Source organism: Pipra filicauda, unplaced genomic scaffold (assembly GCF_003945595.2).
Source record: "Pipra filicauda isolate LSUMZ 115617 unplaced genomic scaffold, ASM394559v2 scaffold224_size1409572_pilon, whole genome shotgun sequence".
Taxonomy (NCBI): domain Eukaryota; kingdom Metazoa; phylum Chordata; class Aves; order Passeriformes; family Pipridae; genus Pipra; species Pipra filicauda.
Window position 1 is genome coordinate 551,841 of NW_024104337.1, and position 22,851 is coordinate 574,691.

The 22,851-nt window shown below is 45.1% G+C and overlaps 1 protein-coding gene across 2 annotated transcripts in view; it reads right to left on the reverse strand.

Annotated features, from left to right (window-relative positions):
* Positions 1-10,538, reverse strand: part of RIPOR2 (RHO family interacting cell polarization regulator 2) — a 52,691-nt gene extending 42,153 nt beyond the window's left edge. The window contains exon 1 of one of the 2 annotated variants that reach the window (XM_039381448.1): positions 10,272-10,538. The gene's annotated coding sequence lies outside the window, so the exon portion shown is untranslated. The remainder of the gene's footprint in view (positions 1-10,271) is intronic. The other variant, XM_039381447.1, reaches the window with a different exon arrangement.
* Positions 10,539-22,851: the final 12,313 nt, after the last annotated feature.

The following is a 22,851-nucleotide window of genomic DNA, read 5'->3' on the forward strand; positions in this document are numbered from 1 at the left end:
TTCCCTATTTTTGTTGCCAGGGGAGCCACAAACTGCCTTTTCCTCCCCTTAAGCTCTCCTCAGAGAAAGACCTACACTGCTCCTTCCCCTTGGTAAAGCATGTGCCGGAAACCTAAGGAAATGCAAATGAGTTATTTCACTGTAATAAACCCAAGGAAAATAAATTTGATTCTAAATGGCTCCTGCACACAACAGATGGGTTCATGGCAGCTGACCTCCTTTTTTTTTTCAGTTCCAAGATTTGTTTCATGCAGATGGCTGGGGCGAGCGTGCGCAGGAACCCACGTGGAACCCTCACTAATGCTGCTCCCGTACTGGAGACACCGGAGCACTGGAGACACAGAGCAATCATATTCAGCTGGAATTAGTGCAAATAAGCAAAATTTGGTCTATAACAGTACATATGAGTGTGGCTGAGGGATCAGAATCTGACCATCTAATTAGATTTGACATTCATTAATTTCAAACCCACCCCAGTATGCGGAATTATCTTTGATTAGAAGTCATCTCTAATTCTACTCATCATCGATAACTCTTTATGTCAATGTAAGATTTAATTAAAAACAAAGTCCCACTGTCATTCAAGCGCTGGCAAATAATCTAAAGAAAAAGCACTTCTGAAACCCAACTGACAACGATCTTCTCATGCTTTAAATCCACCTTGCACAAAATCTCTAACAAGCAGTTCAGCACAAGCGACCTGCGCACACAATTAATCACGCTCTCATTTCAGCAGTGCTACACAGTAGTAAAGGTGGAAGGCTTTGTGCTGCTCTGTTATCTACCCCTATATCAGGAGATAACCTACAAGGAGCAATCTTGTGAGCAGTATAAAGACTAGCAGGATGCAAAACAGGCTGTGGAAACATGTCCATCTAGCAATAGCCTGGCTACTCCTCTGCCTCTTTTGACATATGCCACTAAACACTGCCTGGTTGACCACATACATTGGGTGGAATTTCTCATGTCACAAAGAGCGGCCAACCTACTGCCCACTTTTGCAAGCATTAACATTAGGGGATGACTAGAAACCCATGAGTGCTGCTGGTGGTCTCCCTTGTGCTTTACTGACCAACGATAATGTCTGGGCAAGCCCATGAGTAACATCTGAGCACAAGCGGGTAAGTCAGCCCTGATGTGCCAACAGATGCAACTCCTGTGGGAGTCCTCTGGCAAAATCCATGATGACTGAGCAGTGACCTAAATTTGCGTGTCAAGTTTAAGCAGCAGAGTGGCTTCACTTTCTCGGACTGTGTAAGGAACGAACATAAAAATCTTCCCAGTGGCAGGAGAGAAAAGTAATGACCCAGCAGCATTTAACAGAAAATCATCCTTAAGAGTGCTTCTTTTTTTAATTACTTCGCACCAATATTTTTGCTGCTTACAACCTCATTTAACGCAGATTGTAGCAGCATGGGCAAGGACAGCAAGCTAAGGATACCATCTCTTTGCATCTGCAGCAAAGTAAATGCATCAAAGTAAAAGCATGCAGGATGATTTGGGTAACCAGTGGGCTGCTCTAGAGATTATTTGTTTTGCTTCAGCCAAGGCAGAGAAACTGTAGCTGTACTTGGTATCCACTCCAGGTGCACTCTAATATAAGCATGAGTGAGCTAAATTAAACAAGTAAGACAGGCTTTTCATCCCTGAAAGGAAAGTAAAACATCATTGTTGTCAAATCCTTTCAGTCGCTAATGAGATAAAAATGCTTTACTGCTCCTACTTAAGTATGTGGGATTAGGGTGACTTAAAACTCCCTGGATGTTTATGTGATCATTCTATTTCAAGGTGTGTCATAATGGCACAATGCTCACAAAATATAGTTGAAGATACACCGTTACATGCCTTAGGACAGAAGATCTTAAAAGCTGGACAAGCATTGCAGAAACAGATTCATTTAATCTTTTTTACACCATACAAGTGTGACCATTTCAAGAGCACTGCCATAAAAGTCCTGAGCTACTTAACTTATATTTGGCTATAGCATACGTCTGAAGCTCTCTTCTAGTATGTCAAGTAGCTGGTTGAACACTGTCCATGCTCAACCCAGAGAGGCTGTGTGCTCTGATGCAACTCTCTTCTTTCTTGGCTTCAGTTCATTTAAATTCAAAACTTGACTCTTCTTACATATATGACTTTTAGCAAATTTATTTAAAGGTATGGCAGAGGTTATTATTCTTTTGGCTACAGCATTTTAAGCTTTAAAAACTCTTGAAGGTACAGGAGATAAGAGTACATATCTAATACCACCAAACTGCCTAAACTTCCCCCAAAACACCATCTTCTCAGGCCAGAATCATTAAAGGATCTGTAAGAAGCATCTGAAAGAGGATAAAGGGATAAGGGAAATCTATGCTAGGGAGACAGTCCCTCTTGAAAAAACTTTGTTAATGACATTGGTACTGGAGAAAAGATTTGATGACCAATGGGGCAACTCAGCAAAACCAAAAAGGTGATTGCTACGTGCAGATGTTTAAAAGGCACAGCTATTCCAGCCCTATCTCCCACTGTTTTCTTACACCAAGCAGTTGCAGCCTACCAGCACAAAAGAAGCAGGACAGCTTTACAGACACACAAGTGTTTACAGGAACCACTTGAAAAAAATATCTAGAATTTAGGGAGAATTGCTTTCCTTGCCACCGCTTTCTGAAACCACATTTCATTTCAGAACCTCTCAAGATGACTTGACAATGTGCACTTGTAGCCCAGAAAGCCAACTGTACCCTGGGCTGCATCAAAAGCAGTGCGGCCAACGGGTCAAGGGACACGGTTCTGCCCCTCTACTCCACTCTGGTGAGACCCCACATCAAGTATTGTGCCTATGTCTAGGAGCCTTCAGCACAGGAAAGACATGAACCTACTGGAACAAGTCCCGAATCTATTGGAACAAGTCCTGGCACTTCTCCTACAAAGACAGACTCAGAGAGTTGGGATTGTTCAGCTGAGGAAGAGAAGGCTACAGGGAGACTTGATTGTAGCCTTTCTGTACTTGAAGGGGGCTTGTAAGACAGATGGGATCACACTTCTTAGCAGGGCCTGTAGCGATAGGACAAGAGGCAATGTTTTTAAAAGAGGGTAAATTTAGACTAGATACAAGGAAGAAAGTTTTTACAATGAGGGTATTGAAACACTGGAACATCTACAACAGAGAGGCTGTAGGTGGCCCATTACTGGAAACATTGAAGGTTGACTTGGATTGGCCTTTGAGCAACCTGGTCTATTGGAAGCTGTCCCCACCCATGACAGGGGTGGGGTTGGAACGAGATGGCCTCTAAAGGTCCCTTCTGACCCAAACCATTCCATGACTCTAAGTTTCTCAGTACAGAAAAACTATTCTCTTCTGACTCTGCAAGAGCTTTCTGCTCCTTGGGACAAAGGAGGTTACACTGAGCAGTCACTGGCACAGATTTGTCTTGGGCCAGTTCACGCTCTCTCACACAACTACTGTGCATATTTTGGGAAGCAGCATGGACCAAGGACCATTCCCAAAGCAGTCTTGGTGTGCTTTCCTCTTTTGAAGGACAGGGGATTTTAATGCCACGGACACAGGCTGGTCTTTGCCTGTTGCCATTACTTTCCAAGAACATGGCAATGAAGACCTGAGGAAACTTTTAAATCTATGGCATGTAGATCTAGTCAGGTTAAACTGGTAAATTTAATCTATAGTGGACGTTAAAAAAAAGAAATCTTGAGTTTAAAATGTCATACGCTCCAGCCTTGCTACAGGATTAGTCACCATTTGAGTCTTCTAGACACAGAGACATTACCAACAAACAGAGCATGAATTGAACAGATCTGACAGCATTAATTGTCACTGAACTACAAGGTAATTATCTTGGGTAATTTTTCATTGCACAAATTAAGGCAGCACATCTTGGTACATCCCTATTAATCCACATCTGCCGTTTAAAAGAAAGACTTACCAGGGCCATCACAGGCTAAGGACAAGCTTATAGGAGAGACCCTTGGCCTCCATTGCCCTTCCTTTCTCCTTTCCTTCTCTGCTGAGATTTCTGCATTTTCCAAGTCACTAATGGACCAACGTTCAGGGTACAGGAAAAGGAGGATATCATGGATTGTCCTGAGGATGGGAGACTATCTTGTTGTTTTGCCAACTATCTTCCTCACCTGGTGGTAGCATGACATGCTGCAAGAAATACAGTGGCTGGAGAAATCCTGCATACAGTGTTCAGTTTAACATAAGAGCTGTTACACTGGATCCACTGCTGCCACCTTCTCTACCAGTAAGGAAGATTTTCTTTTTAAGGGTAGAGCTAGGAAAGAATAGGAGGGAAAGCAACCTCTTGCTGGATAACTGCAGATGAAGAGCCATCCCTTCAGGGAGCTTATGTTTTCAGCATAGAGTATGGAAATCAAGTGTATTGCAAGCACTTCCAATTCAGCACCTGCATGATGGAAACAAGGCTTTGTGGTCCAGCTGCCATCTGGGGAGATGATGCCAATGTCTCCCTCTGATTTCAAAGAAAGCAAATCTTAGTACATGCAGGCAGAATTTTAAGCTGATTATTCTCTACCCTCAGCTGAGTCTTAGCATTTTTAATATAGCTTTGGTTCGGTTTTGTGAAGCACAGATGACTTAGTGAGCATTTCCAGCTCTTGGTTTTATTAATCTGAACATCTAATAACCTAAACATTCATTTCTGTTTACTTTAGCAGACATCTATTCTTATTCATAGGATTTTGTGTATATCTAAGTAGATGTGGCCTGTAAATGTCACACTGAATTCAGGGAAAAAAGCCTCATGGATCAAAGAGCGCCTCAGAGCCAATTGCTTCCTATCCCACAATCAAATCTGTGTGAAAACCCAAGTCCTCCTTTGAGCTAACACTATTTTGCGGATGTACTGAACGACAAGGAAAGGGCAGTCAGTCATGCAGGACGACACATTATACACTTAATTGAGCATTGGCATCTTTTCAACAGCATCATCACCCACTGATGTGCCTGTATGGTCGGGAAAGTGCACAAGGATAGCTGTCGATACCATGATCCAGCGATGCCTGCAGGGATGAGCGGAGAAAAAGGTGTGTCCACACCCAGGGGGACTCCTTGCCAAAGGCTACTTGCAGGGATATTATTACACAAAGGTGTAACATACGACCCTACTTCTGTACCACAATTAAAGTTTTAAAACCAAACATTTTAAAGTTAAACACCAACAGAGCATGTCAAGTTGCTTAATTACGGAAGAGGCCTTTTTCCTAATGTTATACAACTAGAAAATGCCCATCAGACTTTGAATATAGAGCTACACTGTCCACCCTACCTGCCTGCCTGCAGCAGTACCACAGACCAGTGCCGCCACCTCAACCCCAAGCAAAAGCCCTGCCTCCCAGAACTTCTGAGGCATCTTCAAGGAGTGCATTCGCTACAAGCAAGATTTTTTTTTCTCTGTTTAGCTTTAATCTTCTAGCATAAATTTGACAAAGAAGAAAGACACCTCATTGAGGAAAAAAAATCAATCTGTTTTGTCTGCTCAGACAGCAAGACGTTAATTTGGGGAAAAAGAAAGGAAGCTGTGGTGTTCAACCTTGCCTGTCTGTGAAAACATGAACTTTCTGCAGCTATTTACAGGTGCTTATTTGCCTGTCTCCGAGAGATTTCACTGTAAATTAGTTCCTTCCTTTTGTCAGCTCAAGTAGAAAGGTTTAAATACTAAAAGATAGGGTCAGTCTAGCCTGGTGTTCTGTAGAGGTGAAGGCACAAGCTAAAACAGAACCTCAGTGATGATCAGATAGATTTTCTCTGCTGTGAAGTTTTCCTGTTGGTGAGCTTTCCAGGACAAAATCATCTCTGACAAATCTCTGGGTGTTGCAGTTAAATGTTTTTTAGTTTGTTTTTTTTTTTCAGTTAAAAAACCCAAAAGTTTTTTGCAGAAGGGATTATTTGAAACAGTTCTGGTGTCACTGAAGGGTTACCAGCAGGCCAGACAACCCCAGAAGCTATAGCTACTGCAGCTAATAGGGCTGTTGGAGGGCCAGGAGAGAGGGCAGGCTGTGAGCAGTGGGACAGCAGTAATGAGGTAGCTGGCTCTGCTAGCCAAGGTCAGCTTACTAGAGGCATCAGGGACCAGAGAGCTTCTGATGCTTTAAAAGGGCTGGAAGATAAAATGTATTATTGTCACTACTTCATGTGTTGCACTGGTTCCAGGGAACTGTCAGCTTCAATTTGTTACTCCCATTGAAAAGAAGAAAGATGCTCACATACTTCTGTGCTAATCCGTCATTTCTTTTGTGCTGGTTGGGAAGTAAAAATTACAGGATACCCTTGTAACATAAAAAGACATAAGAAAAAGATAACTTTAGGAAAAAAAACCAGTTACTCTTGTGTCATGCTTAGGGGACTCGCTGCTTCTTGAGGCCACTGGGTGCAGAGTCTGGATGCAAAGACCAAGGCAAGGTCTGTATTTGTGGCTGACAAAAAGCAATTCAAGACCACTGATGAACCTGGCCTTCTTCAAACCTTTCAGATCCTGTGGGGCAGTGTGTACTGGGACCAGCTTTTTGATCATGGCTGGGATACACCCAGTTCCTGGAGCCTCGCTGCAGCTCCCTAATTAACCTGAATATGATTGGGGGGTGGGGGGGATCCTCTTTCTTCCCAACAGCACCAGACCCAGTAGCAAAGGCACTTCAAAGCTAGAGCTGAGAGCAAAAACTCAGGGGATTGAATCCAAATCCCCTGGATGCAGACCTGTAGTGATAGGGGAAGTAGTAATGGTTTTTAACTATAAAAAGGAAGACTCAGGATAGACATAAGAATTTTTTTTACAGTGAGGGTGGTGAAACACTGGCACAGGTTGCCCAGAGAGGTGGTAGATGTCCCATCCCTAGAAACATTTAAGGTCAGGCTGGACAGATCTCTGAGCAACCTGATCCAGTTGAAGATGTTCTTGCTTCTTGCAGGAGTGTTCGACTAGATGACCTTCAAAGGTCCCTTCCAACCTAAACCATTCTACAATTCTATGAAAGTTGAAATAAAATTGCTGCCCACTTGCTGTAAAACAAGAGTTCAAGGTGTCCCAGGAAGCAGACCAGGTTTTGGCACAGCAGCTGTCCCTAGGTTGCCAAACAGGGATAAAGCCAGCTCCCACAGAGGATTACCTGGTACCCACTTCTTTCTTTGCCCTTGAAATACCTGCCTGGAGCAAGAGCCAGAGCACCAGCTTTTTGAGATGGGACAGGACAGGATTAAGCCAGCCCTTGGCTAGCCACACAGCCCACTTGGGTGCAGATAAGTGAGAGCATGAACAGCATTTACACTGAGGAGCAGAAATAAAGCTGCAGAACAGCTGTAGCCAGGAAAAGGCAGAGTTTCTGCTTTGATTTGGGGTATGTAGGGAAAGACGGTCGTGGGGCTCAAAGTGAGCTGGCTGCCCAGCCTTAGCTAACCTATTCCTGACATTAGGCAGAGAGATATAATATGATCCAGTTTATTGCATCCAGTGTTGGCTGCCGCTCTCCTTCCAGTTCTCTCATGGGGAGTTGGCAAAGCCCATCTTGCCATTTCTCCTCCAGCTGCCTGGCTCCTCTGCTCACAGACTGCCTTCTTGTCTTTGCTCTGGTATAAGTAAACTGTCTGGAGGACAGCACAGGAAACAAAGATGTTGGCAACTTAAATTCTCATTGACACTGTTACACTTCCAAAATGCAGCCACCACGGTTTGTAAAGTCCTCCAGAGCAAAATCACTTCAGCTGTCAAAAGACTTTACATATGACCTTAAATTCAGTGGGCCCAGTTCTTTCTCTCTGCCTTTTAAAAGGGCAAGCACATCTTGGAACCAGTGGCACGAACTGTGCAAAAGTGGCAGGCAAAAAAAATTGTCAGTGTGTGTTCTTGCTGATTAATGTTGAGAATCTCTTACTAAGAAACTTCTTTTAACAACCTCCCTGCCAGAAAAGCAATGAGCACTGAAAGCTGAGTGAACAGAACAATGACCTCCAAGCTCCTGCCAGGTGAGACAACAACAATTTTTTTTCCCCATTTTGTTAATAGAGTGGTCCAGGAACCACACAGCTTGAAAGTGATGTGACAGGCCCCTATTTGATACTAATTCATGTCCTGGTCCTCTCTAACAAGCCCGTGCCAGGAGCGTGCATTCAGGCATCACTCACTCTCCTCACTTCCTTGCCCTTCTGCTTTCAGCTGATGCTCTGTGCTGGCTGAATGGCCACAGACACAAGCTGTCTATGTCCCTGCTGCTTGCAGCTTAACTTGCCTGACGAAAACTACCCCAGTAAAGTGGTTGTTTGGGAGCAGCTTGTCAGTGCCACATGTACAGCATGAGGATAAAAAAAAAAAAAAAGTCAGACCAGTCATCCCTTTTTTGGAAAAAGCCAATGCTGCCTTTAGTTCTCACTCCCACTTCTTCCCAGTGGGGAAGCAAAGCAGCTTCCCCCAGAATCGGACCTTTTTCAGCAGTATGCTTTGTCTGGAAGTTATCTTTCTGCCTGTTCAGGCTTAAAAATATCAAAGAGCAAAAGGTAACCCTGCACAGCCTGTAAACATGCTGCTGTGAGTTTTGAGGCCATTCTTCACTACAGTCTTACCTCGAGTGTTTGTTCTGTGATACAGGTGAATAAATTGTCATGTGCCTTGAGAGCTCAAGGGAAGCAAAGCACCTTTCTCACTTATGGATGCTTCTTCACAAACCACACACTTCTCCCCTTACACATTCCCAAGCATTTAAGAAATATTAATTCTGCTGAATTAATAGAGAAAAATAGAGAATAGAGAAAAACCTCTAAGATACAACTGTACTGTCACTCTAGAGAGGAATAGAGACATGAAAAAGCTAAGTGCTCTGCTTCTTAGGCAGGATCCTGGAAATAAATTCAATATGCTTCTTCTTAAAAACAAAAACAAACAAACAAACCCCCCAAAGCTCACACCTTGTCAAGGAAGTGCTGTTTGGATGCGAAAAGTTAAACCAGCATCAGGTTATGGATGCTGTGATTGTAAAAGTCCACACTGCACAAGTGCTTATCTGCACTTGCAAGCAGCAGACACCATCTTAAGTGAGTGTACTAGAGCTTTCAGTTACTAGCTGAGAAATGTTGAATTTATGGTAAAAAAGATAAACTTTGCTGCCTTTAGGCTCCCACTGTGTAACAGATATACCCACCCACACTTAAATGCAGAACAATCTGTCACATTTGCCCATTATGTTTATAAAGCAGGGCTCCTAACCTATCCCAATGGATACCTTCCTGAGTCTGGTCACTATAAACCCGATCCCACAGTATCTCTTCCCAGTGTGTGAAGACCTCGAAGACAGCTGGGCAGCCAGCACAGAAATCTTCCAGGAAAGACACCTTTCATGTCTCCTTCCTCAAGCTCCCTGTTTGGATATGTTCCTACTTTTGTTTATGCAGGAGAAGGATGTTTGTGAAACCTAATTAGCCACTGGAGAAGATGAAGATAATGTTTCTGTTGGAGAGCGTGTTCCCTGCCCCGGGCTCCAGCTGCGTGACAGCAGCTCAAACACGGTAATTAAGATGAGCGTGGCTGAATGCACGGCCGGATTAATGAATGCTGAAACTACACTAGAAATACATTCAGCTCTTCCCGGGGAGATGGATGAAAGGGTGCAGAGGCAGAATGGCCACAAGCACACAGTTTCCAGAAAGCTTTTTGAAACTTTGAATGAGAGACAGCAAAATGCCCGGTTAACACAGCAATAGAAAGACCAGTCACAGGATTAGGATGACCTTTTGTAACCAGGGCATTCAAAGGTAAACCGAAGAGCAATGCCAGTGTGTAATGTGTTTGCATCAGTCCTTGGGAATGAGCCAGAGACAGAAAGGGGAACTTAAGAGGTTCTAAGCTCTCCTCCAACCAGTAATACCGTAAAACCTCACTGGAAATAGAAAGACAAGACCTAAGGAAACGCTGAGATTTTTTTTATGGAAACAGGGCTAAGCACTTCCACACGCTGTGAGAAAACATGAAACCAGTTTCGTGTCCCTCAGCGAGCACCCACAACCAACGTTTTCTTCACATTCACAGCCTAAAACCACGCACGGGAAGCCCTCCAGAAGCCCCTCTGTCCTCCTCAAAACCCTGCCGCCGCCTAACTCCCCGCCACCGGCGGATGAGAGGGGTCGGGAGCCGCTCCTGTGACAGCGGCTCTTCAGCCCCGCAGCCCTCGGGCTCCGCTCGGCCACGTCCATGCTCGGCACAGGCAGTGCCCCCTCCTCCCCACGCGGGTTCCTCGACCTCCACCCGTGTCGGAGCCCTGCCGGGTACCTGTTGCTGCCGGCGGTGCTCACAGCCCGCTTCGGGACGCCGCTCGCCCGCCGCCCAGCGCTCCTCGGGCACCGCGGTGCCCCATCCCGGGCGGCAGCGTCCGCAGCCGCAAAATTAATAACAGCGAATAATAATTTCTTAAAAAAAAAATAAAAAATTAAAGCTTTAAAATAATAAAACCGAGGAGGAGCGGAGAACAACCCTCCGGCAGTCGCCGCGCACAGCCGCTTTGGCAGCCAGTGCAGCCGCTGCCGGCTTTTCCTTGCGGAGCTGCGGGAGGGAGGAGGAGGAGGAGGCGGAGGCGGTGCTGCTGCTCGGCGCTGCGCGGCCGCGGCCCGCCCCCGCGGGCGGGGCTGAGGGTGCGGAGCCGGCTGTGGGCTCGTCCCGGCGGGATGTGGCGGAGCTGGCGCTGCTGGTGGCTCCGCACCTTTTTGGGAGCGGCGGCGGTGGTGGGGCTCTTCCATTTTTCCATTCCACGCGCCTGGCCTCTCGGGCGGTTTGTCCCAAAGGTGGGACATCCACAAAATACCACTCCCCCGTGGAATAGTACAGGGAACGGGCTGCCGCCGCTTGCCTTCCTCGTGGCCCGTGGGCCACTCACTGTATCCTCCGTTGCCTTCAGCAGGGTGTGTGTGAGAGCTCTAAATTTGGATATTGGGCGGGCTGAACACAGCAGTTAAAGGCGACTATAAATGAAAAAATGTTGCAATGAACGGATCTTGCATTTCTTCCTTTGAACATCTTTCCTCTGTTACCCTGAGAAAAAAGAGGCAGGAATACCACATTTTCCCAGAGACTGCGGGGTATTTTCTTCAAATTTAGTTGTCCTTCCAAAATGTATAGTCCTTTTTACTATAAATACATCTCTCTATAGGTGTAAGTATTCTGTATTTACTGCTGTCCTTAGGACTTCTTAATTTCTCTTTTGCGACTTTTTTACACGCTAGACTTCACATCAACCAACAGATGTACCAAACACACATGTTGTATTTTCTATACTATTTGCTGTTCCTCTGCCAACATTTAAGGCTGTTATAGGGTCCTTCAACAAGCTCTCCCTTGTGCTTCTTGGATAGCTGAAAGTGCCTTTTGTTTTGGTTTGGTTTGGTTTTTTTGTGGGTTGGAGGACAGAGGGAATCCCTGGCAGATCTATGAGCTGGTAAATAGACACAATTTGGAAGGTGGCTTGAGGAGGCAATACTGATGCCCTCCCTATATGCCTGTATCTTTCCCCATTTGGGTCAGGATAGGCAGACTTACCCTTTCAAATGCAAAGGTTTTTCGTTGAGTACACAGACCTGTCACACAGAGAATGATACTGCATGGAGAAGTTAAGGAAATTACAACAAAGAGTTAGGTTTTCATGGAGCATTGTGCATGGGGAAAAAAAAGACAACAAACCAAGGCTGTCCCTGAATAAAAAATCCAATCTGACCTATCATCTTGAATGATTTTCAGCAGTAACAATGAAGATGAGTTATTTATATTGTATGCTGAAAATAAACAGTACCCCGTAGCCTTAAAAAGAAGAAATGAAAGAAAATTACTCCAGATTCAGTAAAAGCAGAAAAGGATGCTCTTCACACTGGTGTGCAGACCCCTGGGGCCTACAGGCTGTTTCCAAGGTTTCTGAGTTCAAATGTGTTGTACAGCAACCATGGCTGTGGCATTTCCAGAGGAACCCACTTCTCCACTAGAAAAAGTGTAGGGGCTTCTGCCAACACAGTGCCATTGCTGTAGCTCCAAGGCAAAATTTTAAGGGTGACCTTTCTATGTCTCTGACTGAATCAACTATTCACCCATTTCATATATGTCACTTCGGACGTAAACTCTGAGGCTAAGGCAGAGAAGTTGCTTTCTGGAAAAAGCAGCTGTGCGCTTTGGGCTATGGAATGCCAGGGGAAGAGGAGAGGAAATATTTGTGGCAATGCTGAAAGCTATAAATGTCTCATCATGCATACTTAATATGCGCTTGAGTCCGTTTCAGCCTTTTAGGGGGTGGCAGCTCTCACTGTGGAAGCCTGGTTAATTTGTTAAAGATTTTCTGTGCCATAGACAAATTGCAGCATCTTACATTAACCTTGGGGCTTCTACAGTTCAGGGCAATTGTTACTAATTCCCTCTGGACCTTTTGGTCTTATCTTGCAAAAGATTCTTTGAACTTAAGGTTGCAGATGCAAATACCTCATTCATTTTGCAGCGTCTTCTTTCAAGGAAATATCCTCTATCCTATGCAAATACGTATGAGCTGTTTCTCTTGTTTTCTCAATATAGTTTTGCATAGCAAACACAGAAAGCTAATCTCCTCCTCTCCATCACCACAAACCCTACACACATTCCCACTTCCCTGCTCCCAGTGCTGTAGCTTGTTGAAACAGCTGGGAGACTGAGTAGATTTAAGGATGCTCTAGATAAAATCTTTGCCCCACTTAGGCCTTCTGGACATATATTCATCCTGACATACATGCTTTTGAAAGGCTCGGGTCAGTCATTCCACGTGTGTCTTGTTTTGCTAATTCAGTGGAAATTGCCAGAGAGCTCTGTCTCCCTCCATCATCAAGCAGGAACCGAAGCTGCCATTGTATTGTGGCTGTGATCATGCTACTATTCCTATGAATTATTCACTATTGCAGTGTGATCTTCTGTTATGTTAAAAATAGGTCATCTGTGAGTGTCCTCAATGAAATTTCTAAGTGACAACAGCTGATTCTAGCTTTGTTTCCAGAAAACAGTGACCTTTGCAAAGCAATAATTGCCAATTAGGCTGCATTTCCATCTCCCTGCCAGCTCCAGTGCACCTTCACAAACACTAATTCTCAGCGATAGTAACCCCACATTATACTTGAGACAACTAAGCCAGAGCTACTAAATTACCTAGTGAGCTTTGCCGTAGCACTTTGCTTTCTATTAGCCTTTGCTTCCAGGCCGAAGAGTAAATCAGGATTATCAGAGAAGAGATTATAGTCAGAGGACAGCTAAATGCTCTGCCCCTCCCAGGCACCCAGAAGGCTTCTTGAAGGGGCTGAGCAGGATTTTCTGGCTGATATGCATCAGTTACAGGGCGCTCTGGGGGGTGGATGTAACAAGAAGTACTTCACTTTTCCCATCGACGGCGCACAGGCTCCAGCCCACTGAATACCGTCAATCAACAGAACAGGAGGCTTTCAGATCTGTTGCAGATGTGTCTAGACAAAGTTGGAAAGGGGAGCAGGACCCAGTAGTCTGGACAGAGGTCTGCAGGAAACTCTCTTTCCCCCGTAAAATACTCTGTGGGAGGACTCTGTGTGGACCCACTCGAAAATGTGCGACATTGTTGCAATTTTCCTGCTTGCTGTGGGGATGTATGTCTATTATGCAGATACAAAGACTTAGCTCAGTCCTGGGTGACTTCATTCACCTGAAAGCAAGGGCTGGTGGTGGGTGGCAGCGCTCAGCAGACCATGCAGACAGGAATTCACATGGAGGTTTCTCATTAGCATGTTTGGACGAGCAAGAGGCCAAAGGAAGTGGGGGGATGGGTGGGCAGACCACAACTCTGAGTTTTGGTTGTTTGAGGTAGATCAGGCCTGATCAAGCCTTTAAGGAAGACAATTTATATATTTTTCTGGTTTAACTCCTTTATGCTGTGTTTCTGTGTATCTCCCACGCTCATAAGGGATGCACAAGGCATCCTCATATTGCTGATGAACATCCCATAGGACATCTCCAGCAGGTATCATCCCCAGGCAAGCCTTCTGTGGGAACACAGGGTGCAAGCCTTACTGCTCTCACCTGGGGACCTTGGTCAAAAACAAGAGGTGAATGATCATATTTGAGGTTGGGGAACATGGCAGGTACTGGAGCCATCACTTGGAAAAGCTTTTAGGGGAGAGGTAAGAGACAGGAGTCTGATGCCTGCCATGAGAAATCTGGGCAAAATGTGAACTCTAAGTTGCTGATCATTGCTGATCATAACCAAGTTCACCATTACTTTTTCCAACTAAACATACTGAAGTGTTGCCACAATTCTACTACACCCTGCCTGTGCTGCTCTTTGTATTGACTCTGTTTCAGTTTTTATACCTTCTTTGTCAGCCGAGCTTGCCCAGTACATTTAGCTTGCATTCACTGTCATCCTGTAACACTTGCTCTCCTTCTAAAAGAGTTTGATACCCAGTTGTTTTTCACTGCTGACATCCTCTAACCACTGTGCAACCATTTCCCCCCTTTTACTTCCCATCACAGTGTTGCTGCTCCACCCTCAAGTTCCTAATTTCTCATGATGTTGCTTTTGCAAAGATTTCCACCTGCTGCTCCGGGGCACTCTGTGGGAAAAAGTTATGAGCACTGATCCTCTGCAGTGATTCAGGAACAAATTCAGTCTTCTGGGACTTCTGGCCAGATGCTCTTTGGGAATGACCAGTGAATAATGCAGTGGTTGTGTCCTGTAGCATGGTGGTCAGGACACACTTGGTATACTGAGGAACAGCTATGGATGCAGACAAAGAGGGCTAGGGACAGAAAGGGGAGTCACCTTTATCTTTTAATATACTACACGAGATAACCCTTCCCACAAGTAATCCTTCTTTTATCTCTTCTTTGTCCCACCTTGCTGAATTTGTGGTGGTCTGAGATAGCTGCCTTCAGATCAAAAATACTTCCCACCCATGGTCTGTGCCTGTGGCATCATTTGAAGTTCCAAAGGAGTATGCACAAGCATACACCCTACCTGCCCTCACATAAGTAACTTGAGGGAGCAGGACAAATGAGCCACCAATTGCATTTTTTTTCCCCCAGAACCTGTTTCAAAATCATCCCCAATGCCTCTTCTGGGCAGACTTTGGGTGGCAATGTTCATGCAGGGTTGGAGGGAGAAGCACATTCCAGTTTCTCAGACTGCTTAGCAACCAGAGCTGGCTGAGCTGCTCTTAAGTGCACACCAAGTGTGTGGATGGCTTGTCTAGTACAGCAGCTCTAGCCTTATTTTTTCTCCCTCTCTTGTTTTTCAAGAGCATTCCTTGTTTTCTAGTTAAGGCACATGAAAAACTGCTGGAAACTAATTTTTGCTTTCCTGGACAGCTAGAAGTCAGCTATGCTATGCAATGATCAAAGCTACAGGAGGGATCAGAGATCTGAAGAGACAAGTATGACGCTGTTAGCCTACTTTTTGGGAGCCTGACTGTCAGACAAGGTTGGTGATGGGCCGGCTTAAAGTCCTGCTGCTGGACAGCTGCGAAACCACTTCCCCCAGAGGAGAGCAGAGAGTAGAACCCAGTGCTTTCCGTGGGTCTGCAGCATGTGAGATACCTGCTCAGGACAGCCTGTCCCAATATAACCAACACGATCAAGAAGGCCATCTCCAGGAATGGATTTGGCTTTGTAGACAGAAAGTCAATATGTTCCTAGCTTCCTCATTGGGATCTTCTTGAATCGCTAGGTAATCTCTTGCCTCCTTCTTGTTTCTTGGCTCTCAAGTGCCCAGACCTGGCTCCCTGCCACAACCTTCATCTTCCAACATGACAACAGGCTGAGATCCCCGCTGTGTTTGGGGTTTTAGGAACTGAAGCCATCTCTACCCATGCTACCAGACAGTAATGCCTGCTGCTGAAACCTGCTGGTTACATCAGGACTGCAGTTAAAATGTGGCCCCAGCCCACGTTCATCTCCAGATTCCCCTTGTACCCTCACCTGCACTTGTGAGGCAAATTTGGGGCAAGCTCTGAAGCACAGAGGAGGAGAAAATCTTTCTTTGTACATGTCCAAGCACATTCTGGTTAGTAGTCTCAGACATGGCTGTTCCAGCCCCATACTTGTCTGCCCCATGCCATGAAGCAGACAGCAGGCCTGGAAGGATTGTATTATATGGGACAAGACACTACGGGACATGTCAACAACCACCAAAGGTATCCTAAGTCCATGACTGAAAAAGCAGGTCAGGAGCACTCAGGACTTTGGCGTGCCTTGCTGTGACCTCCAGCAGCAGTGTAGAAACAGGGACTGCCTTCCTCCTGCTCAGTAGTTGTCCCACAGGTCATGGTTAAGAAGGGAGAAGTTGCAGAGATGATGGGCATGGTCTGGGGAAAATGGTTGTCAGGTAGGAGAAGGCTGCAAAGTCTGAGAGTGGGGGAAAAGGAACAAATAATGCCAGACAACTTAAAAATCAGGTCCTGTGCATGAATCCTGCAGTGCTGTGCACCTGTGTTCCTGCATGTCCCTAACATGGCAGTTTCACAATAGAAACCCAGGAGGAAGCTCTGGGGCACAGGCTCCAGGCAATTTCCACCCTCAGTTACACTAATGTAACACCAGACTTGCCCTGAAACCATTCCCAGATACACAGCAGTATGGGTGACCCAGCAAGGTCCTTGGTGCAGTCAGAGACCACGCTCCTCTTTCCTTCTCCTGGTCCGTGATTCTGCACAGATGATTGCAGCACTGAGAAATGATTTTAAATCCCTTTCTGCCCCCCAGATACCGCCACTTCCCTCTTTTCCTCATCAGCGCATATTTCTGTGGCTTAAATATAGCAAATGTAAAACAAGTGCAGCACACACAAAATGCCATTCGGGGGAGCGCAGTGAACATACTGCCTCTGTAATGTAATGAGGCCCAAGTGCATCTGCCAAGTATTTGGACTGAGATTCCAAAGGAGAGAGGGTGGTCCACAACACAGAGAAGCTCATGACTAAACCCTGAGACCAGTACGCCCACTCATGTCTTGAGGGAATACAGGTTGCTTGTTGGTCCAGCCTGCCTTCACCTGGAGGTGTTTAACCGCTTGGAGAAATCTTTTCCTCTAGGAAAGGTGAAGAGCAGCTTTTCATACCATGTCACTGGGGCTGTGAGTGGATTTGAATTAAAAGAATTTACAAACAATATGTAATGTAAAACAAACAAGAAGTGTTTCTTTAGGGGTGTGGTCTAGCTTTGCAGCTAAAGTTAAATGACACCAGAGAAACCTCGTCAGTTTTTGAACATCTGACCCTGGGAACTATTTTTGGTGCAGTGATTTTTGAAGTGATTAATGACAAAAACTTGGCACTAATCAGGGGCTGGTGTTGCTGATTAAGCTAACTCTTCCTTGGCTCACAACAGGCATCAGGAATAGAATGGGCAGGAAGCTCCCCAGAGTGCCAGAAGAGGCAGAGCACATCAGGACCTCCCGAGCTGCTTGCTTTTCAACAGGGAAATTAAAAAAAAAGCTACAGACATCCAACTCCAGAGCTGAGCTCAGCAGTGCTGGAGTGCTCTGCTCCTCCTGTGGCTTCATTTTTCTTTGAGAATATTTTTATATGGATTCTTTTCAACATTCCCACCCTTCTCTCTCTCAAAAAAAAAAGTGCTAGTGTGGCACTCCTTGCATGCGTTTGTAGGAGGATGTCAGAAATGCTATCTAGTTTCAAATCTATCTACATCTATAAAATCTCTCTTTTCTCCAAGACATTCAAGAAAAGGAAATCTGTTAGTTCAGTGTGAAGGCCCAATCCTTCATTCCTCATGTAAGCCTAAGTTCCTGGATCATTCAATTCATAAATTGGACAGATTCTGCACACGACACTCCAGAACTCACAGGTTCCCCAGAAGAAGCAGGCTATGCTCGCTCCACTCTTTACATTACCAGCATTAAGAAACCACAGTGACCTCTGGTCTGCTGGTGACGTTCAAGGCAGAAAAAAGTCTTATTTGCTTGGTGCTACCTCTGTTAGCTCTGTGCCATTACCTGGGCCCTGTCCTTACTTTTTCTTCTTCCTGGTTGCATGAGAAAACACAGTGAGTGGGACTTCAAAACTTTCAGGAGCTCTCAATTGGCAAACTGCACTTCTACACAGTCACAACCACCCTGCTAAAATGAACACGGTGTCAAGTAAGTTACATCCATGTTCACAACAGAGCCCTTCCACTGCCCTGAGCTACCATGTAGTGAGAAGGATGTGAGCAAAGCTCCATTTATGCTGTAGAGCCTGAACACTGGCCAGCCTTGCTAGCCACTGGCATCTTAATCACAAACTTCAGAGAGCCGTAGGGCTAATATGTGAGATTTTATAACCTCATCTCCCTGAGGTCCTGCAGGAGTCCCTGAAAACTTAATGTCTATGTCAATGAAAATAAAGTCACAGAGCTTTTAGCCATCCCACTGAGCTCCCCAAGAAAGGCTATCCCTCTCTCTTCCACCACAGGTGGTTGTGACACCCCTACAGGAAAGCTCCTGGATCGCTGCTTGGCTGCTGCCATACCTGAACCATAGGCACACTCCTCAGGGGACACCAGAGGGCTTTTCACTCTGGTATTGCACAAAAGCTCATCATTGCGTGTGACTTCCCCTAGGGTTGGGCACGGAGTGGGCAGGAAGGCAGGGCTGGCCCGGGGAGCAGCCGGGTGTGATGAAAGGAGAGCTGTTGCAAGCTCTTGTGTGCAGTGCTATAGGCACTTCAGAGAGCTCTGAATTTTGGGGGCAGTTTTGGGTTTTGCTTCCCAGGGTGGTCATTTCACCTGGGATTATGGGATTAAGCATTTATTGGGCTGGGCTACTTTGAGTGTATTTTCCTCTCTGAGAGATGGGTTGTGACTAATTTTAGGCAGGCTTATGCAATGCTGTGACATAGGCAGTTAAGGCCAGAGGTTTCCCCAAAATACCCCTTTATTTTCTCACTCTTTGTGGCTTCCTTTCTTTCTACCTCACTTTTTGTCTTTCTATCTTTTTACCAACCATTTGAACTCTAGGTATCATTTCCAAGCTCTAGGTCTCTTAACTTTCCAATTCCCAGACTGTCCACAATTAAACCAGAATAAACCAATGTCAGCCTTTGGAAGTTATGCAAAGTTAAGCCTATTATGCTCAGGATTTCCATAGCGGTTTTTCTTTACCTGTTTTCCAGTTGCCAAAGGCACAGGAATACCAGTGACTCTTCACAACATAAACCCCTACTTCAAACTATTTCTCCACTCTTGGATGCCAGATCAAGAACATACTGCTTAAAATTCTGTGAGGCCTGACAACACCCCTCACCCTCACAAGCAATGCTGAAATATATATATTTCCCTACTGTTGGGAAATCTTCCCACCACTAACTTTTTAGTGCCTCTGCGACATTGTCAAGTGCTTGACTGCTCTTTTCTCTCTCTTTCTCTCTAATATATGCTCTCAGACTGTTTTCACTCCTTGTCTTTTAACTCTGCACTTCCTGACCCAGTTGTTTTGTGCCTGTCACACCCTTGGTATACCAACCACAAGTCTTTGGTTTTAGCATCCTGGCAGGCGGAAGCTCATTTCACAGGCAGCTGAGCTGTGCCTCGAATTATTAAAGGGGTGAAGTTGTTTACGCCACCTGCTCATGTTAGCCAAGCCACATTTATTTTGTGAATTTAATGATGGGACTGAGTGACAAAAAGCTTGTGTTTCACAGAGCTTTGTAAAGACACTATGTAAAAACAGGAGGGGAAAAATGTGTGAAAAAGAAGGCAATTTTGCTTCAGACTTTAGTAAGACACTTGTTTTGCAAGCTTAGAAGATGCCCCAAGCACACCTGATCAGTGGTTTCTCTCTGGCTCGTACATACCTTCCTCTTTTCTCTGAGGGCTGGTTAAATGCCACTTGTTTATTTGACCTGTTTTTTCCCCTCACTGTTGTTATTATTAGTGATCTAAAAATATTGTCAACGGATATGAACCAAAAGTATTGTCTTCAAGAAACAGAGAAAGAAACACCAAGAAGATCAAAGATCTTTAATTAAAAAGTAGAGAGAGAACAAAGCAGAAAGTGACTCTCATTTCAATATTTTTCTTTTTTTTTTTTTTCATTTTGGGCCTCATGGACTCAAAATTTCCTGCTTCATAGATGGAGCAGGATGCCCTGTTAAAAATAGCCCTCCAGCTGCCCAGGACAGCTGGAAGTGCCGACGGGTCGGAGCACTGTGGGTGGGTCAGTGTGGGGGTGCCTAGGGTGGGGATGGGTGTCTTGCACTGACTCCTCCAACCAAAAAAAGCTCTCTCCCCAGTTCACATAACTCTGTGTCTGCCCATGGATCACAACCAAAAAGAAGCAGCTGCAAGGAGCAGGTGAGCGGAGCATTCAGTGTAAACAGGAATAAGAAAAAATGCTCCGTAAGAGAGCACCTTCTTTTCCTTGATGGCCTTGTACTGTGTGTTAAATAAGTCTGATCATGCTCTTGGAGAAAGGTGCTTCAATCTGAGTTTATAGGCCAAATATCTCTACAGTCTATCTATCTGGATGAAGCAGACACTGTTGCCTTGGTGATGGGACTTATCCTCTGAGCTGCAGCAAGGACAGCACACGTGTTCTCCACATTCAGGAACGTGAGATAAGCCGAAAGGACAAGTAGGGCTGGTGGGACCTGTAAACGTTTTCAGGACACTGATCCACTTTCTCCCAGCAGTCAGGAAGGAGGAGCTCCCAAGCTTGATACATCGCAAGGTTGCTCATCCTTACAATAGCCTTCTGAGATATTAGGCACTTGTGTGCTCGATAAAAAGTAGCCACTCTTTGGGATGAAAACACAGGAAAAACTGTATCTCTGTATATCTCTGAGGTAGGCATCTGCTGGAATACCCATAAGGATACGCACACATGAATATTCTTGGAAGACATGATTCGCTTATAGCTGCACCAGTCTGATGTGCTCTGTGGGGAGGGGTCATGCCTGATGGGGCTCAGGAAAGCAGAGCTAGATAAGGCATGGAAAGAAACCTGGTCCCATGGGTCACAGACAAGCTGTGACATGGATGTCCCTGCGTGACGTTTTGACAAGTCACTGCAGTTGTATGCCCAAGAGAAGCATAGTGTCTTGTATTGCTTTAGGGGAAGAGAAAAGTGGCTTAACCTGAATTGTTGCTGAACAAAGAGTATGTCTCAACTTTAAGTCAACATCCAAGGCTTTATCCTCATTTTTCTCCAGTACCTCTAACCTCATTATGTGCAGGCAGTGCATACAACCATGCCTCTCCTATAGGAGCAGGCAGGCTTTACAAGGATGTAAAGGCATCTGGCACATTTTTAAAGCACACCATAAAAGTTTGATGCAGTTACTGTCCTGCTGGGAGCCTTGATGGACAGCAGTGCTGGAATGTATTTCTGTGCCATAACAGCACATCAGTCCTGGGCAAGGAAAGGGCCCTGTGACTCTGAGACTGTGCAGGACACCACCTAAAGTGGGGCTCAGGTCTACTGAACTAGAGCATGGGCTTTCTTACTGAACACAAGGAAAAGGACAGTTTTGATTTTTTCCGCCACACCTTGAAAACATGCATGGGGTTTTGCATCAGTTATGGTCTGAGAGGCCGGTCGTGGTTACCCCAGGTGCAACCAGAGGGCACATAAAGGAGGTGAGAAGTACAGATGTGAAGAGAGATCAGTCTAGAGCAGGTGCATGAAAAGATCTGTGATAAAACACAGCCTAATTTCTACTTTTCCTGTTCATTCTCAGTTTGAATATGTTGATCACTGCTAACGAGATACTTGGACCCATATGCTTGCTGTGTTTGCTGAGTGCTTGCAAATTCTGTGCATAGATGTGTCTCCTTGACCTAGGAGCTCCTGCTGTGCCAAGCCTCCAGTCCCAGTCAGAGGCTGTGCTGGGGTGATGGCATCATGCCTCTCTGTGAGTCCTCAGCTCTCCCGCAGAAACCAGAATCTGCCAAGAGACCTGACTCGTGCCCAAATCTTCCTCCCTCTCTGGGCCTGGGAGCCACAGGAGCGTTCCTGGCTCCTCATCTTAGACAGAGCCAGGGAAAATCCATGCCTGTTTGGCTGCAGTGATGAGGGGAAACCTCCTGCTAGAGGAAGGGATTTCTTTTTAATGAAATATAACTTCAGAATCTAAAGGCACTTAGAGTCACTAAAATTTAAACAACATTTTCCCCAGAGTAGGTGTTTTGACCTAAGAAAAATGTAAGACTAACTGAAGACACTTGCCTTGAATTAACATAGTGAGTAGGGCCATAAAAGAAACAACACCTATCACTGACTGTGCTTTCAAGAGGCTAAAAGAGTTTCTTCTCAAAACTTTTGCATACTACAGCTGTGCCCTGCTAAACACCGGTCAGGTTGCAGAGGAGAGGGAGTTGTGCTTCACTGAACCTAAGCACAGTCACTTGCAAAGCCTCTGCAGACCCTTTGAAGGAGAGAGCACAATGTCAGTGCAAGGCTGCTATTAGAAAACAAGAGAGTTAGCTAACAAAGTTTCTTTGAGGACAAATGTTTCAAAGCCTTGAATATCTGTTGCAAGACTCAACCTGATTTTTTCTGAAAATAGTTCTAGCATACTTGGTCACAACCAGCCCTGTGACTTGCCATTTCAATGTATAATAGGGAAAAATTATTTCCTCCTGCAGCATAAGTATATGAAAATGTTGGAATTATCAATTATGCTGAAGAAAATACAGAAGTTTTCAACAAATGTTTTGGTTTGCATGTGGGAAAATATCAGTGCCAGCTTACAGTCTATATCAATGGGAAAATATTTCCCCCTTTATCTTTCCCAAAGGAGAATTTTAAACTGTAGTTTTGAGAAGAGTTATTCAAGGAACTTCTTGTTGATTTTTCAAAAAACTTGAAACACTAGAGGAATTCCAGAGAGCTATGAGT